At 42.6% G+C, this 16,916-nt stretch overlaps 1 pseudogene; it reads left to right on the forward strand.

Moving 5' to 3' along the window:
- The first annotated feature begins 15,456 nt into the window (after positions 1-15,456).
- LOC144820136 (uncharacterized) lies at positions 15,457-16,094 on the forward strand (annotated as a pseudogene).
- The last annotated feature ends 822 nt before the right edge of the window (positions 16,095-16,916 follow it).

Consider the following 16,916-nt stretch of genomic DNA (forward strand, 5'->3'; position numbering starts at 1 on the left):
ACTGGTCTGTGTGATTAAGAGCACTGGACCAATCAGAGCGAGAGCGTGCATATAGTCTGTCAGGCCCGGGACCGGATGTCATAGGAGGATACCAGGCTGCGATGTTTATGTATAATATGTCTTTGTGCACATTTCCCTTGGAGGTTCGAGTGCTGCCCACTCTTTTCCTTTCCCTTGAGATGCTGTGGAGTCTGTTATTCCCAGTGCTCACATTAATCACATTAATGTTGGTGTTGTGGATCCTCCTCTACCTTTAAACAGTATATATAAGGCAAATGTCATATCAAATTTCAACGCCATGTCCTCCCTTCTCTTCCTTTCTCCCACTGTTTATTGTTTGCTGACGTTTCGGGCCTATCAAATCAGGTAAGTCGGTGTGCGTTTTTGTTCATCTACACCAGTGATTCTCAAAATAGGGCCCGGTGGCTGCATGCAGCCCTCCTGACCTTTACATGTGGCCTTCTGGTCAGCAGCAGCGCTAGGTTGCTGTTCACTTGACTCAGCACTAACATTTGAAATATGTGAAATAAACAGGCCAGCATTTATTTAAAGGGTAATTGAAGTTAAAGAAAGTACTTGGGCCATCTTATCAAGAACAGCGATAACAGAAACTGCCGCTAAAGCGGCGATAAGGGGCTTGATAATATGCCCTTGTGAATTCCCATAGAAGCCCAGGTTCTGGTGTCAAGGACATCAAACCTGGGCTTCTATGGGAATTCACAAGGGCTTATTATCCTTTTTTTTTTTTAAACTGTTTTTATTGGCATTTGGAATCAAAGCACAAATTATTGACATAGCACAACTAATTTTCCAGCACACCCAAGGGCATATTATCAAGCCCCTTATCACCGCTTTAGCAGCAGTTTCCTGCCGCTAATGCGGTGATAATGTTATTGCCGTTCTTGATAATATGGCCCCCGGTGTGTCCTGCACTGCTTACCTTTAGAAACACCTTCATTTTAAAAGACATCTTGCAACAAAAATGTAAAAGTATGATAAAGTCTGTACAAAATTAAAAAATGTATTTCTTTAACATGAAGAGCCATTTCACCTTAGTACATCATATTATAGCAGTGCGTTTAAAAGTATTTGTGTTTAAAGTGTTAGTTTTCAGACATGAATTTAGAAACATTAATTCCCACCCCGAGTACACACCCTGAGAACGATGCCAATAATGAACTAAGAGGCAAGTCAGTTGTTATGGGCACTCTTTGGGTGACGTGGTTTTCTATTATACATAAACAACATTATACTTTATTAAATTAAACACATGAGAAGGTTTTGTACAGCACACAACCCAAAGTTTTTTTTTTTTAACTCTTTATTGGCGACTGCAGGAAGAAATTACATTTATATTAGGACATGTACATATCACAGTTATTTTTCCTTTTTGAGTGATAATCTATAGTCTCCTGTCTTGCATTATATAAATACAGTCTATCAATAAAGTTCGTAAGTGAGGCAAAAGAGAACAGGGTAAATTCCATCATCAGCCGTTGCCAGTTTCTCACACCGATGATAGTTTATATAAATCGCCTCATACGGGAGCAGTATTATTCTTAAAACAGTAAACTTCCCCCCTCAACGCTCCCCCCTACACAACCCAAAGTTATGTATTCCAAGTTCCTCTTATATTTGATAATGAAGAAAAAGTAGGGAAAGTGAAATAAAACAATTGCCTAGGATCATACAATTTCTTTAAGTGGAGAAGCCAGGGTTAAGCCAAGTTTTTGGTTTCACATTTCGTAATTCAGACACTAGATCTATAGTTTCAGGATAAGTTTAAAATGTTAAAGTGCGCAGTTAATTAAAACCATTGCACTACGTACATACATAAAAGCCTGTTTTTTTAAAGTGCGCAGTAAATTAAAACCTTTGCACTAAGTACATACATAAAAGCCTGGTTGTTTAATGTGCACAGTTAATTAAAACCATTGCACTAAGTACATACATTATACCTTTCAAATACAATCTTGTCGAGAGAAAGGTCACGTTGCAAGATGCCAGTATAGTTTTGCAAAACAAGAGCTGTTGCAATAAATGTAGGAAATGAAGAAGGCCCACTCATGTATATGCACGAATTAGCAGGAAAATGTGTTCAAATCTACTTATTGAAGAGATAGAATGCGCGTATACAATAAAACTCTTGCAGAAATAAAAAAAGCCTGGGATGAGGAAACATGGTCTGACCTAATTATTGCAGCAAAAGTAAAAGACCAGGCTACCTTTTGGAGTTTAATATCTAAGGGGAATAAGACAGGAAGGACCCCTAAAGACCTTTTCTTAGACGAAAAAACCTGGGTTGATCATTTCTCCAAGTTGTACTCGCACAATATTGGGGGATCACCTATAGTGGAAAAGGAAATAGAAATTGCACTAAGGTTGCCCGACTTATATTTTAGTTTAACGGAGACAGTCACGGCAATACAGGCCATCAAAGTAGGAAAAGCTCCAGGACCCGACAAGATTCCAGGTGATCTACTAAAGCATGATATTGAAGTCTGGGGGCCATATATAAATTTTTTATGTAACTCAATAGTAGCGGGTACACCGATACCTGACACATGGAAAGGGGCAGAGATTGTGACAATTTTTAAAAAAGAAAACCGATATGATCCTGCAAATTATCGGCCAATCAGTTTAATTGACCTTTTACAAGAAGTTTTTGTTAGACACATTTTAAATAGACTTTTAGAATGGATGGATGAAACCCATGTATTATCAAAGTACTAAGCGGGGTTCAGAATAAAAACTAGTACCACGGACCAAGTGTTTAGATTTACATGTATTTGTTGGAAATACACCACCTTAAGGAAGGGCAGCCTGTATATTGCTTTTATAGATTTGAGGGCTGCATTCGATCTAGTCCCTCGAACCCTACTTTGGGATTCATTAAAAGATATAAGGGTTCCAGGCCAATTGCTTGCACAACTGATTAGGCTCCACGTAGGGAACTACGCTAAAGTGAGATGGGGACCAAGGGGGGGAATTATCTAAGGCCATACCAGTGAGACAGGGTGTACGACAAGGATGCGTGTTGGCACCCACTCTCTTCTCGCTGTATGTAAATGATATCCCCAAATATTTAGAAAATTGTAGCATGACTCCCCAAAATTTGGGGGCGAAGTTATCACTGCGTTATTATTTGCTGATGATACTATTCTTATCTCCCAGACCCCCAAGAGATTACAATGTTTAGTGAATTATTTCTATAATTATTGCACGGAGAAGGGGCTTGAAATTAATTCAACCAAGACCAAATACATGTCCGTGAATCCACAAAAATCATTCAGGAAGAATCTAGTTTTAAATAATCAAAAACTGGAATATGTGGAAAGTTTTAACTACTTGGGAATCACTTTGGACAGCAAATTATCTTGGAAGGGACACTTAGATAAGAATAGGATAACGTTCCGACAAAATTTGTTGCCAATATTGAAAAAACATGGAGACAGCCAGTCCAAGGCTATTTCACCAGCCCTGGAAGTCTTTAAAGCAAAGGCCCAATCAGCGGTACTTTACGGGGCCGAGATTTGGGGGCCATACTGTAAAAAGAACTTTGAAAGGGAAGAAAATAATTTTATTCGGAAATTGCTAAAAATCCCGACCAGGACACCCCTAACACCGGTACTTTTGGATATTAATATCAAACGTACCGACCATCAAGCAATTTTAAGACCCCTATTATATTGGGTTAGGATATGGACTACCCCAGAGCTCATTAATTACAGAGATGGCCTGGTAGAGATTATGCAGATTGATGGATATAAGAATATCCCCTGGCTAAAACATGTTTTATCTTGGGCAAACAAGTTAGGCCTATCTTACTATTGGGAAGAGCCCTTAAGATTGACACCCCTTTGTAAGAAGCTTCTAAAGTCCACTTTCTGGTCTTACATGAATAATAATATGTTACATAGCTCATCTACGGGGTCACTTACCCTGAAGTTCCTATCTTGCAAAGATGCTGTCTCTTTTGAACCTTTTATGGATGAGATAGGCCCCCCGCTAGCAAAATCCCTATTTCTACAATTCAGATATGGAGTTTTGCAAACAAATGTAAATACGTTTAGATGGGGGGGAACTAAGGAAAATGATTTATGTACTCTGTGCACACAGAAAGTTAAAGAAAATGACGTTCATATACCTTTTTATTTTGCTCAGCATACAAATTAGCCAGGGAACGATGGATTAGATCTCTGTGCAGGAACTTGGGTGTAAGGACCTGCAGTGAAGCAGAACGTATATTGAAGTCCAATACCTCACAAATGGTGGGTTTATGTGTAAGTAGATTTTTACATAATGTCTACTTGATTAGAAAGAAGGTTGGACTAAAACTTTAGTGCCATAAGCCTATATTATTACTGAATCCTAAGTTTAGGAACTATCGCATCTGTAATTCTACAAATTTGATTAGTTACTGTGATCAAATACCTATTATATGCTAAAATCCAAGTTTTAGTTTTTAACATGATATAGAAGTCTAGCTTTTAAATGTAGTTTAATGTATTCATGATATTAGATGGTAGGTTTTATGGCGCAATTTGAACCCGATCATAAAATTGTATAACTATTTCTGTCCCCAGTCCATTGTACCTGTTCTATTGGATTACTTGCTATGTATAAAATGTATTTTAATTGTTTCTTTTATGGCCAAAAATAGCCAAAATAAAGACTAACAAACTTACTGAAGGGGAAATACAAGCCTAAGTTGTCTAAAATAGCAGAATAGAAAAGCAAAGCAAAGTAGAGATAGGACCTGGGGGGTGGGAAGTAGACAGGCTTTAGTAGAGTAGGAAAATATAATTAGATGCAGTAGAAAAAGAAAGTCACTGGCCCACATACAAGAATACGTCTTTGAGAAAATATGCAGATACGCAGCACAGAGGCACAAAATAGGTGGGAGATCGGGCCTTGAAGAAGCAGCAGATGTGTAGGGAGTAGAGGAGTGTTAGGCTTCAAAGAGACAAGCCAAGGTAAACCGGTAGTACAAGCGGTGGTGGGATAGCAAAGTAAACAACACATGTACATGAGACGCCATCTAGAAACGCATGATTAGGTTTTTTTTGTAAAAATTATTGTTTTTGATATAATGTTGTGCTTAAGTAACTGCTCGATTGAATATGTGAAGGTCATGACCTATTTACTCCTGCAAATGTATAAAACAAACTGTCTGCCACATTGTAAGTTGAAGTTCAGATGCTACTTCCATGGAGCTTGTGCACGCTCTCTAATAAACCCTGTCCTATATTGCCAAGAGAAGTCGTGCTGTTTTTCCTTTCACTCGACAACATTTGCCCAAAGCCAGCCAAGGAGTTTACCATGACTGCCCCAGACTTCACCTGAGGAAGATGCTGCATGCCCTCAATTGAATAGGAACTTCACAAATATCAGGTAAACAGACACCGAGTATTCTACTAAAGTCTGCCTATTCAAAAGATGGGCCTGTAAGAGTCCCAGGTTGCCGTCAAAAAGTGGGAGGAGAGATCGAATTTCGTACCTTAAAACTTTAAATTGCATGATTCTTTGGCAATTATAGTATGGAAATGCATGCATGGGATTGTTCTTTTTCTTTTGTTAGGTTACGATGAAATGAAATGTGGTAATTCCTGATGCACAATGGAAGACTAGCTAGAAATCTTTAAGGAAGAGAGGACGAGGCTGAGACATCAGTTGGAGAGTCTGATGGTTAGGTAAGGGAACAGCGAATTGCTGCTGTCAGTTGACTTTGCCTTGAGCATGGTCAGACCCTTGGCTGTGAATCTAAAAAGCGCATTTGTTGCGAGTAGCTATCCCTCCATGAATAAGGAGGATGACATAAAGAGTACAATACTGCATAATCACAGGGGGAAATCATAGAGAAGTGGCAGTGTTCCACTGTTTTCATACAGCCTGGTATAGTCGAGGAAGAAAGGCAGCAAGATCCTTCTGATATTTTTGCTTGTTCGATACAAACCCTTAAGGTGTCCTGGGAGTAGAGAAACATTATTGCAGATAAAAACACAGGGAGTCAAACTAAAACGTTCCAAGCTAAGCCTAAGAATAATAAAAAGTTCCTATGAGCAAGACTGATAATTCACTGTAAAGTAACAGATGAGACTGAATTAAAATGCATATTTCTGTGGGCCCATGGAGAACCCCTGTGTCCATGTAACATCTCTGCACTTCATATATTAACAGTCACCCATCATATTAGAGGCCCTTCTTGATGCATTCCTCACAGACATTCATGATTCAGGAGTTTGAAATATGAATGGGACATCACATTCTCGAGCACCGCAAATAGTTGTTCACGATAATATTGTGACATGCATTGCGCCAGGCACAAATCCTCTTAAACCCCCCCATAAATGCACCCGCTCCAGATATAACCATGGCAGAAGTGTTACGCAGATTAGTGATAGGTGTGCTTGATGTCTGCCATTTTGGTCTCACAGTAGTATATGTGAAGGTTAATGATAGTTGTAGAACACAAATATATTAGCGAAGGAGATAGGTCCAAAGGGGCATAAGGCAGTGAGCGAAGAAATAAGGTATTAAAAGTGACACTTCTATTACATATAGGAAACGTGCACATCCTTAGTGGACTATGGAAACCCCTCTGGAACACATGGTAAAAACTCCCCCTTCAGACAAGAAGAGGATACTAAGTATTGTAAACAATGGCACAAAGGTACCAGAGGCCATTTCCAGCGTGGCTAAAGGACTGGACATTTGACAAAGTCATAGCTTACATTCACTCCAAGTATAATGAAAAGAAAAGACAGAAAAAGGAAGCCACCTTGACATTATGATGGGTGTTCAATGACACAAAAACAAACATAAAGTTTAAAGGGTTTTGTGAGGAGCACTCCGTTCTTAACTAAATGTTCAATCTAATCCAATGGTGCTGCAACTAGTCGGGTGTGTCACGCCCGTAGTGAACAAATACTGGTTATGATGAGATGGATCTCATCTAGTTGCGCACAGTTCACCTGGTGTTTTCCTACACCTTAAGCATTTATCAATTTCAACACTCAACACATGTGTTGAAATTGATAAATGCTTAAGGTGTAGGAAAACACCAGGTGAACTGTGCGCAACTAGATGAGATCCATCTCATCATAACAAGTACAAAAACAAACATGACACCAACAGCTCCCAAACAGCCAATCAATCAATCAATCAATCATACCATTTGTATAGCGCACTACTCACCCGGGAGGGTCTCAAGGCGCTTAGGGGAAGGGGTATGCTACTGCTCGAACAGCCAGGTCTTGAGTTGTCTCCTGAAGGCGAGATGGTCCTGGGTCAGCCGAAGGTGGATGGGGAGGGAGTTCCATGTCTTGGCATCCAGGTAAGAGAAGGATCTTCCTCCGGCGGTGGCTCTTCGGATGCGTGGTACGGCGGCAAGGGCGAGGCTGGTGGACCGTAGCTGGCGGGTGGGCGTGTAGAAGGTCATGCGGTCGTTGAGGTACTTGGGGCCCAGATCGTGGAGAGACTTGTGTGCGTGGGTGAGGAGCCGGAACGTGATCCTCTTGTCAACGGGGAGCCAGTGCAGGTTCATCAGGTGGCTGGAGATGTGGCTGCGTCGGGGGACATCCAGGATGAGTCGGGCGGAGGCGTTCTGGATGCGCTGGAGTCTTTTCTGTAGCTTGGCTGTGGTTCCGGCGTAGAGGACATCCCCGTAGTCCAGTCGGCTGGTGACGAGTGCCTAGGTGACTGTCTTCCTGGTCTCGGTCGGGATTCAGCGGAAGATCTTGCGAAGCATACGCAGGGTGTTGAAGCACTATGAGGAGACGGCGTTGACTTGTCTGGTCATCGAGAGGGAGTAGTCCAGGATGAAGCCCAGGTTGCGTGCGTGGTCGTTGGCTTGGGTGCGGTGCCCAGGGCTGGGGGCCACCAGGAGTCGTCCCAGGCGGAGGGCGAAGATCCCAGGATGAGGACTTCCGTCTTGTCCGAGTTCAGTTTCAGGCGGCTGTCCTTCATCCACTCGGCGACATCTTTCATCCCTTCGTGTAGGCAGGTTCTGGTGGTGTCGGGGTCTCTGGTGAGGGAGAGGATCAGCTGGGTGTCGTCGGCGTAAGAGATGATGTTGAGGTTGTGCTGGCGTGCGATGGCTGCAAGAGGTCTCATGTAGACGTTGAAGAGGGTGGGGCTGAGTGAAGATCCTTGCGGAACGCCGCAGATGACTTCGGTGGCCTCGGAGCGAAACGGGGGGAGGCGGACTCTTTGTGTTCTTCCGGCGAGGAACGGGATGATCCACTCCAGTGCCTTCTCTTGGATACCGATCCACAGTCCCCTGAGAAGCCCCCGCCCTTTGGACTTTACCCCGCTCTGCCAGTTGCAGGGTATGAAGACCCCGTTATAGTTCCACCTAAAGAGTAGAGACAAAAATCACAGGGAAATGAGGCTCCTTCGAACCCCACCCCTAACAACTCCTTGGGCCAGTCCAGAACTGTACCAAAAAGACAGACTTATGAATGAATTGCAGCACACCGTTAGACAGGCAGAACGTTATAGAATTCCTGCTCCCCTTCGAGGGCAATGGACTACGGGACATATTGTTCTTAGACTGGGAGACACTTCTGCTGAGACTTTAAGCGAGGCAGCTGAGGAAAGGATAAGAGAAGAAGGATGGGAGAGGGACATAGAGAAGCCATAATATCATGAACCCCTAGATGAGTTACAAGATGTAGAGGGGGAGGAGGAAGATGGGAAATGGGAAGACAGGCCTGATAGAGATACAAATGAACAGGACACTAATCAGAGACCATATAATTTTCACCTGCATCCGTTGCGGTGGTCATTTATGTTAGTAAGAAACACCTCAGAAACATGGAAGAAGTCAATCCTAAAATAGAGTATGTCAGATCCTACACCTATAGAGATACTAGAATATACAAAGGGCAGTTATTATTGCCAACCTTTCTCAGATAAATGGGCAAAATGGAATAAGAAGGAGGAGAACAAACAATGACCCAGTGAACCTATTGACTTAGCAACTGTCGAAGACTGTATAAGGCAGGGACAGGACAACCCGGATTGGATTTACCCCTATATGCAAGTGTGCCTCACGGTATAGGAGGCGTATGCATTAGGCAAACCAACTGAATTAATTCGAAGTAATAGACCAGATCTGAGATTGGGCCCAAGACCAGTAAATCCTCAACCAATAACTCGGTTACTCCTCATTTTCAAGGGTGAACATCTGCCCACCTACGTACCGTGGCCACAAATGGATAAAGAGAATTTAAAGAGGGCACTAACTCTGCTGCCCGAGGTAGCAGGAAAATGGATAGGAAGCTTTGAGAAACATACTACTGGAGTGAACCTCACCTTGGGCAATAATAAAAGCTTATTAAGTTGTCTAGTGGGAGACAAGGTGAATACCATTCTTATTAGAGTAGGATTTCTCAAATAGCATTGATAAATACACAGTTTGATGGGTAATCCTTTAACAATATTCATCAATATGTCAGGGATGCACTTTGGCAAACATACCCAGACAGACCAGATATTGGAGCCCTTGTGGCAGAGTGCATAAAACCAACTGAAGATATTGCAGAATTCATTACCAGAATGAAAGAAAGATGGGTACAGGAAGTAGGATGTAACTGGGAAAACAAGGGAGGAAATGTAATATTATTTCATAATGTATTGAAATGAGGCCTGTCCTAAGATATACAAGGAAACGTAGACAGAGTAGTGGAAACACAGGCTAAACTGTGGGCAAACATACAAACCCATATAATACATTACTTCAAGTGAAAACGAAAAAAGGACAAGGAAAGGACAGAGCAGGCAGAGAGGGCCACAGCTAAGTTGGTGCAACAGAAACTGTAAAAATCAAGTCCAGAAGGGGCACTTGTAGCAGCACCACAAACGGCTTTCACAATACTAGTGCAAGTGCAGGCACCTGGAGGGCAGCCAGTAATTGACATGGGGAAAAGACGAGGAGGTTTTCAGGAGGCCATGGCTAGTGCAGGGAACAAGACAAGGAGGCTACAGGCCAGGGCAACAGCGTAATTATTGTGGTAATATGGGTCATTTTTGCAAGGGAATGTAGAGCAAAAAAGAATAATGTACAAGAGCAGGGATGGTTCGCTCTGCAGAGGTAGATGGGGCCGCAACAGATGAAATGGGCTCCCTAACAACCCATGCAGGTCCCTCAGGCTCAGAGGACCACACAACAGGGGCAAATGTCACAGAATGTGCCCCACATCGTCAAAAAAACTTTGGAGGACCTACACAGGTCCACAGGTCCAGATGGGAGGTGTAATGGTACAAAGAGGTAATCCCTTTTCTGCACAACCCCAAATGTTCCGGGGGACACTAACCAACAGCTATACACAGTGAGAGAGCCCACAGACAACCATTATATGTCCAATCCAATTGGTAACCCACAGATCAGATGAGGAACACACTGTGACGGTAGCCATAGAAGGTCGTCCCTATAGTTTTTAATCAATACAGGGGATCACTAAATCTTGTATAAAGGAAGGAACACTACTACTTTCTCACAAGTCAATGGACATACAAGGGTTTTCTGGGGCTGTCAGTAGGGTTCCCTTTACTGAATCAGTGAGCATGACAATAGAAGACATGCAGATTGAAGGAACATTATTATATCACCCAAGGGCACCGGTCAATCTTCTTTGAAGAGACCTGATGAGTAAGCTGAATATGACCATCTCTTTTTTGAAAGATGGGTCGATGGTATGGTACATGCCTGGTTTTACACCAAATACAATGTTGTCACTCATAGCACATGAGGACTTATGAGAACAGATGAGAGCAATTTCTGTGGATACAGAGGCCTTTTTTGGTGGCATATATATGTTTTGATAGCGTATACACCAGCGCTACTGAGGAAGACAGTGCAGATGCCAAAATACTTAGGGGCAGATTTAAAAGAAACTGACGCATCTTTATAGATGCATCAGTTTCCCTGTGCCTGCGTGAACAACCCTTGCGGGACCATAGGCGTGCCGTATTTACAATACAGCACACTATGGTGCAAGGATTGACAAATGCGTCAGAAATTCTGTCGGCGGAAAAGTCACGCATTGCTGGAGTCGTGTCGCAAGCACGACGCCCCTCCAGCAATGCGTGTTGCAGCCTATTCCCAACATGCTGCGTCACTCCTCATGCCTGCTTCAAACAGTCGTAAGGTTTTGAAGCAGTGGCGTCCTAAAAGACCCGCAGTGAATTCTTGTAGTTTCACTGCATCACTTTCACAAGGCATTCCTGAGTGGGAACACCTACCCTGCATACATTAAACCTGATGCAGGTATAATGTCACGCATGGCTTTACAACGTGACGCATCTTCCTAGATGCATCACGTATATTTGTCACATTTTTTAGGCCGCCGTTGTGTCACAAAAGTGACGCAACGGGAGTGCAAAAGTGGCGCAAAGGGCTTGTAAATCTGCCCCTTATTGTTTAGACCCATGAGGCCTGTCAATCCTATAGAAGAACCTGACATGATTTTCCACATAATGGCCCTTGAAATAAAGCCATGTTATGAATTATTGATAGCATTTGACAGGAGACTAGCAACGTAGGCATCAGTAGTATTTACAGATCCATAGGTCATATTGAGAGACCTATCAGATGAAGAGATGTTCGATGATACGCCATCAATTGAGACAGTGGTATTTCAAATGGATATTCCTATCAGAGTACAGTTGTAATACAGGATGGTGCCAAAATACGCACAAGACAGTACCATGAGAGAAAACGATTTGTCAAGAGTACCAGAGAGTCTGTGGACAAAGGGACCACATGATGTGGGACTGTTTAAAGGAGCTGAGCCATGAAAATAACACTAAAACTAGGGGCGATACCGCCTGGGGTGCATCAGTACCCATTGTCCAAAGAAGCAGAAGGCATTGTTCCTGGAATAGAGGCGTTACTTGAGCAGGGAGTAATATCTGAGTGGACATCACCCTGTACTACACCGATTTACCTGGTAAAAAACGCTAAAGGGGGATTTTGGGCTCTGAACACATAGTAATCCCTGAATTTTCAGTGGTACCAGACCCTTCAGTCATACTGGCAAATATTCTTACAGATGCCACCCACTTTTCAGTAATGTATTTGCAAAATTCATTTTTTCAGCATCCCACTGCACCCAGATAGTCAATATTTGACTAGGTTTACATACAGACAAGCTTAGTACTGCTATCAAAGGCTCCACAGAGCTATTGTTAGTCACTGAGTATCTTTAACAGGACAGTGACAAAGGATTTAGCAAACCTAAAATGAAAAAAGCACCCTTTTACAATATGTGGATGACATTTTGGTGTGTAGTCCCTTTGAAAACATATGCAGAGAGGATACTATTGGTCTCCTTTGCAAGCTTGCAAAAAAGGATACAAAGTGGACAAAGACAAACTACAATACGTGCAGACAGAAGTTTCATCTTTGGATGTTACCTGTCCCAAATAATAGAGAAGGGTCACACTTGACCATGCAGACAGCATCAGAAATATCCCTAATTCCTCTACTACAAAACAAATGCAGCAGTTCATAGGACTCTGCAATTATGTGAGACAGTGGCTATTTGATTATGCCACATTGACTGTCCCACCTTTGACTGCTCTAGAAGAATCCCATACTAATGGGAACAAAATAACTGGACTGATGAAAGAGAGCCAGCATTTTCAGGAGCAGAAGACAAATGCTCCAGTGTTAGGTTTACCTGACTACAGCAAACCATTCTACCTCTTATGTGATTGTAACGGAATGATAATGAAAGCCAAAATTGACTCAAACGACATGTATGGGACACAAACCAATTTCCTACTACACTGGGCTGCTAGATCCTGCCACGAAAGGTCACTACCCATGTGAGCAAGCACTTGCTACAGCAGCATTTGCAGCATTTGCAGTCCAGAAAAGCATCTTAAAAGCATCTTAATAAAGATAGGATCACCTTTAACACAGTATGTAGAGCATGCACTATTTGCTATTTTACAAAGCAGCAAGAGCACTCTTACAACTCAGAGGGCATCAGGGTATGAAGTAATACTTTCAGTCCCATCTTTGCAAGTGGTTCGCTGTCACACAGTTAATCTAGCAACATTCTTTGCACACCCAGTTACTGACAATCAACAGTTGCATGACTGTGCTACTTAGCAGCTAGCAGCTAAAGCATCTCCAAATTATAGTCAATATGATGAGCACACATTAGTGATGATGACAGGCAGGCAACAGGGTGATACGTAATTGCCACCCCCATATACAGAGACAGCAAAATAAAATGTGCGTGAATTGCAAGAACAATCATTTTCTCATGAATAGGAGTTGTGAGAACTGCAAGGCTGCACACAGTCACCAACAGATTTCATTTACAGGCAAGAGAGTACAGGCAAGCCAGTAATGCCACAAGCCCTCTTATACATGGGCTCTAGAGCAACGACACCTCCCAGCACACATCACAAAATAGTATCTTCTTGCTACATTACAGGCAGATTGGTTTATTCCACAACTATCTGAAATGATCAACATGTGCACTGCACAATTCGCCACATGTCAACAGTATATACCCAAGCCGACCTTAAAGGTGAACACCTCAACAATACCATGCCCAACTGGTCATTTAAAAATCTACACTTTGATTTTTTCGACCTGATAGATGTAACAATTACAAGCACCTTATAGTAGTTGTTTGCCCATTCGCACAATGGACGAAGGCAGGACCCTGAGTACATAATGATGCTAAAGCAGCCAATTTCCTGATAAAAGAGGTGATACCGAGATGGGGCGTGGCAGAAGTGATTCACTCTGATAATGGGTCCCATTTTGTCGATGCCATCTGTCAACACATTTGCACCACCCTACGAATAAAACATAAACTGACATCTGTCCATCACCCCCAAAGTAATAGTATTGTGGAGCACCTGAACAGCCTCCTTAAGAATAAAATAGGCAAACTACGTGCCACTCTGCCAAATAAATGACTGTACTAACTACCACTGGCTTTGTACTCCCTTAGAAATCAATCAGGAAGCAATCGCCACTTAACACCACATCAAATAGTGACAGGACGTCCCATGCCTACCCCTTTAACGAGAGCAAGGCAAAAGGCAGATGCCCATGAGACAGCTAAAGTTTTAAGGGATGAAATTAGTTGTTATTTGTCTGAACTTGCGAATGGAGAAGACCCCCTCAGCCCACCAGACCAGTCTGATACCTGTGGGCCAGAAGGTGTGGGTGCAGAACTTCATCCGCGAAGGGAGGGATCCCCAGTACACCAGCCCCTTCTTGTGACAATGAGTACACCCAGTCCAGTGAAAGTGGATGGCAGGAAACCACGGATTCACCTAAAAGATGAGCGACTGGACCTCACCTTGCCTCTGACACTTCCAGAGACAAAAGAGGAACAAGAGGGGGAAAGGGAGACGCATGAGTGTCAATCTCTCCCTTTAAATCACAAGTGGAGTATTTTGTCGACTCTACTAGGGGACATTTATGTATTGCTATTTTTTTAAATGTTTTCTTATGCTGGAGGCTACATTGAAATGGTATTTTACTTTTTGAACGGGATTATGTAATAGCATTATGCGCTTGCAGAGAGCAGTACCTGAACAGAAAAATATATCACATAGTATTCATGCTGGCGTATTACATAATATGTGGTATCAGCATATGACGGAGATAGGTATGCAGTCTTCTAATACTTCTTGTTTTTGTTTGTTCTCTGAATTTCACACGCTACAGACTCAGATAGGTTACACTGTCTAAGGAGTTACCTCCAAATGTTACCATGTGTTTGTTATGTATTTTTCTTTGTAGAATATGAGCACAGATGCAACCACTGTAGGTCAAACAGGGAACGTTCCTAGTAAACACTACCCAATATGAGAAAGAATTAGCAGGTGTAATGGATGTCCTACCAGACCGCAAAGAGCTGTTAGTGAAGTTAGATGCAATGGCTAAGAGAGCAGGGTTTTTTTGTCCTATGGTTCCCTGGCAGAATTAATTTGCCAAACCCAATGATTGTCAGGAAAGGTCATATTTCCAAGTAAATGGGTCAGTATATGTTCCTGGTCATTGGCACCATGGCGCTACATATTGGTGCAGGACCCTTTCTTTATGAGAGAGAAATCAGACTGATAATAATACAAGACAAGGGTGTCAGGCAGTGTGGGATGAGAACATATCTAGACTAACTTGGTTGGAAACACCTATAGATCTTCGAGCAGGTAGAACCCCCATTTGTTTTTCTTTGTGTTTCAGGGAAAATGGAACAGTACAAATGGGAAGGAACATCAATTTTAATGTCACAAATTATAAAAACTGACATGCAATGGGACACCTTCAGCCTAATGAACTTCTACTGGAGCTGTGGTGAATGTCTGTATGCATGACATCCAACTGGATGGCAAGGACTTTGCTGTTTGTCCACTGTGCATACTCCCTTCCTGGTGATTCCAGGAGTTTACATTTCTGAACTGCATGATCATCCCATGAGCCATCTAATGACCTTGCTGCACCATCATCAGAAGAAGAGAGCTGCAAAGTATTACGGTACTACAGTCTAGGAAGATGTCCCTCAAGGATACAGGCTCTCCAAAGATGCACAACTCTTCTTCGGAAACATCCTTCCGTTCATTCAAGGAAAAGCGACTGCATGTTGGCTTCAAATAACTCACTGGGAGTTATTGAGAGCCATCAATGCCACTGAGAACGGTTTCAATGTAATTAAGGAAGCATTACGAGCCATACGAGTAATGATTATGCTGCATAAATATGTTTTGGACTTGATGACTGCTATGGAAGAAGGAGTATTGCCAAGATTCAAATGACCTATTGCACGTATATACCTGCCAACAACGAAGAGAACGGAACACTAACAGAAGCCATACAAATTCTGCATACCTTGCATTAGAAGATGGTGAATGAGGGAGGTGTCCCTGGCAAGTGGTTGTCTGGATGGTTCACTTGGGTGCCATCCTGGGAGTCAGGACTGTTTAAGGCCTTGTTGCCTGTTTTTGTGATATTGCATTTGGTGTTCTGTGTCCTCCAGATAGTGATAGGATGTTGCAAAAGGGTTACTCAAAAGTTAGGTCGGATGTTTTCTAATAGGTTGGTCAATAAAATGTAGAATATTGAGGCGAATGTATACACGTTGATGACTCTAAGCAAAAGGGAAGGTGAAGAAATAGTTGAAAAATCAACTAAAGGGGGACATTTTATTATAAGTGTAGGAAATGAAGAAGGCCCACTCATGTAGATGCAAGCATTAGCAGGGAATATACATATTGAAGGAGAAATACAGGCCTAAGCTGTCTGAAATAGCAGATTAGAAAAGCAATGGAGGGAAGTAGACGAAGTTCAGTAGAATAGGAAAATATAAGTAGACGCAGTAGAAATAGAAGGTCACTGGCTGTAGGAAATTGGGTTTCTGTTGCAATAACCCCCTTTTCAGACAGATTTCTGGCGCACTTTGATGTGATATTCCCTGGGTCGCTGCCAATCAGGTTCTCAGGGCCTATGTTCTTTCCCAAAACTGTACAAGTGGCACTACTCTGGCCACATGTAAGTCCTGTGTAAAAGGTACCCTGGGTACCAATGGCACTGTGTCCAGGGAAGGCCTATAAGGGCTGCAGCACATATTGTGCCACCCTTAGAGGCCCTGTACCTTAGCACACACACTGCCATTGCAGGCTGCATGTTTTGGGGCACAGAAAAGTGAAGAGTAAACGTGACACACATCCCTGTGTGCCATGCCTGCAACCCACTGCCTACGTTATAGATAAGTCATCCCTCTAGCTGGGTGCTCTAAACCACTGGTGAGGGTACAGTTGCATGAGCACTGTACCCTCGCAGTGTCCAATTCCATTCTTAGACATTGTAAGTGCAGAAAAGCCATAAAGAGTATGCGGTATGGGAGTTTGTCATTACAAATTCCATAGCACCATAATGG

Source organism: Lissotriton helveticus, chromosome 2_1, assembly GCF_964261635.1.
Source record: "Lissotriton helveticus chromosome 2_1, aLisHel1.1, whole genome shotgun sequence".
Taxonomy (NCBI): domain Eukaryota; kingdom Metazoa; phylum Chordata; class Amphibia; order Caudata; family Salamandridae; genus Lissotriton; species Lissotriton helveticus.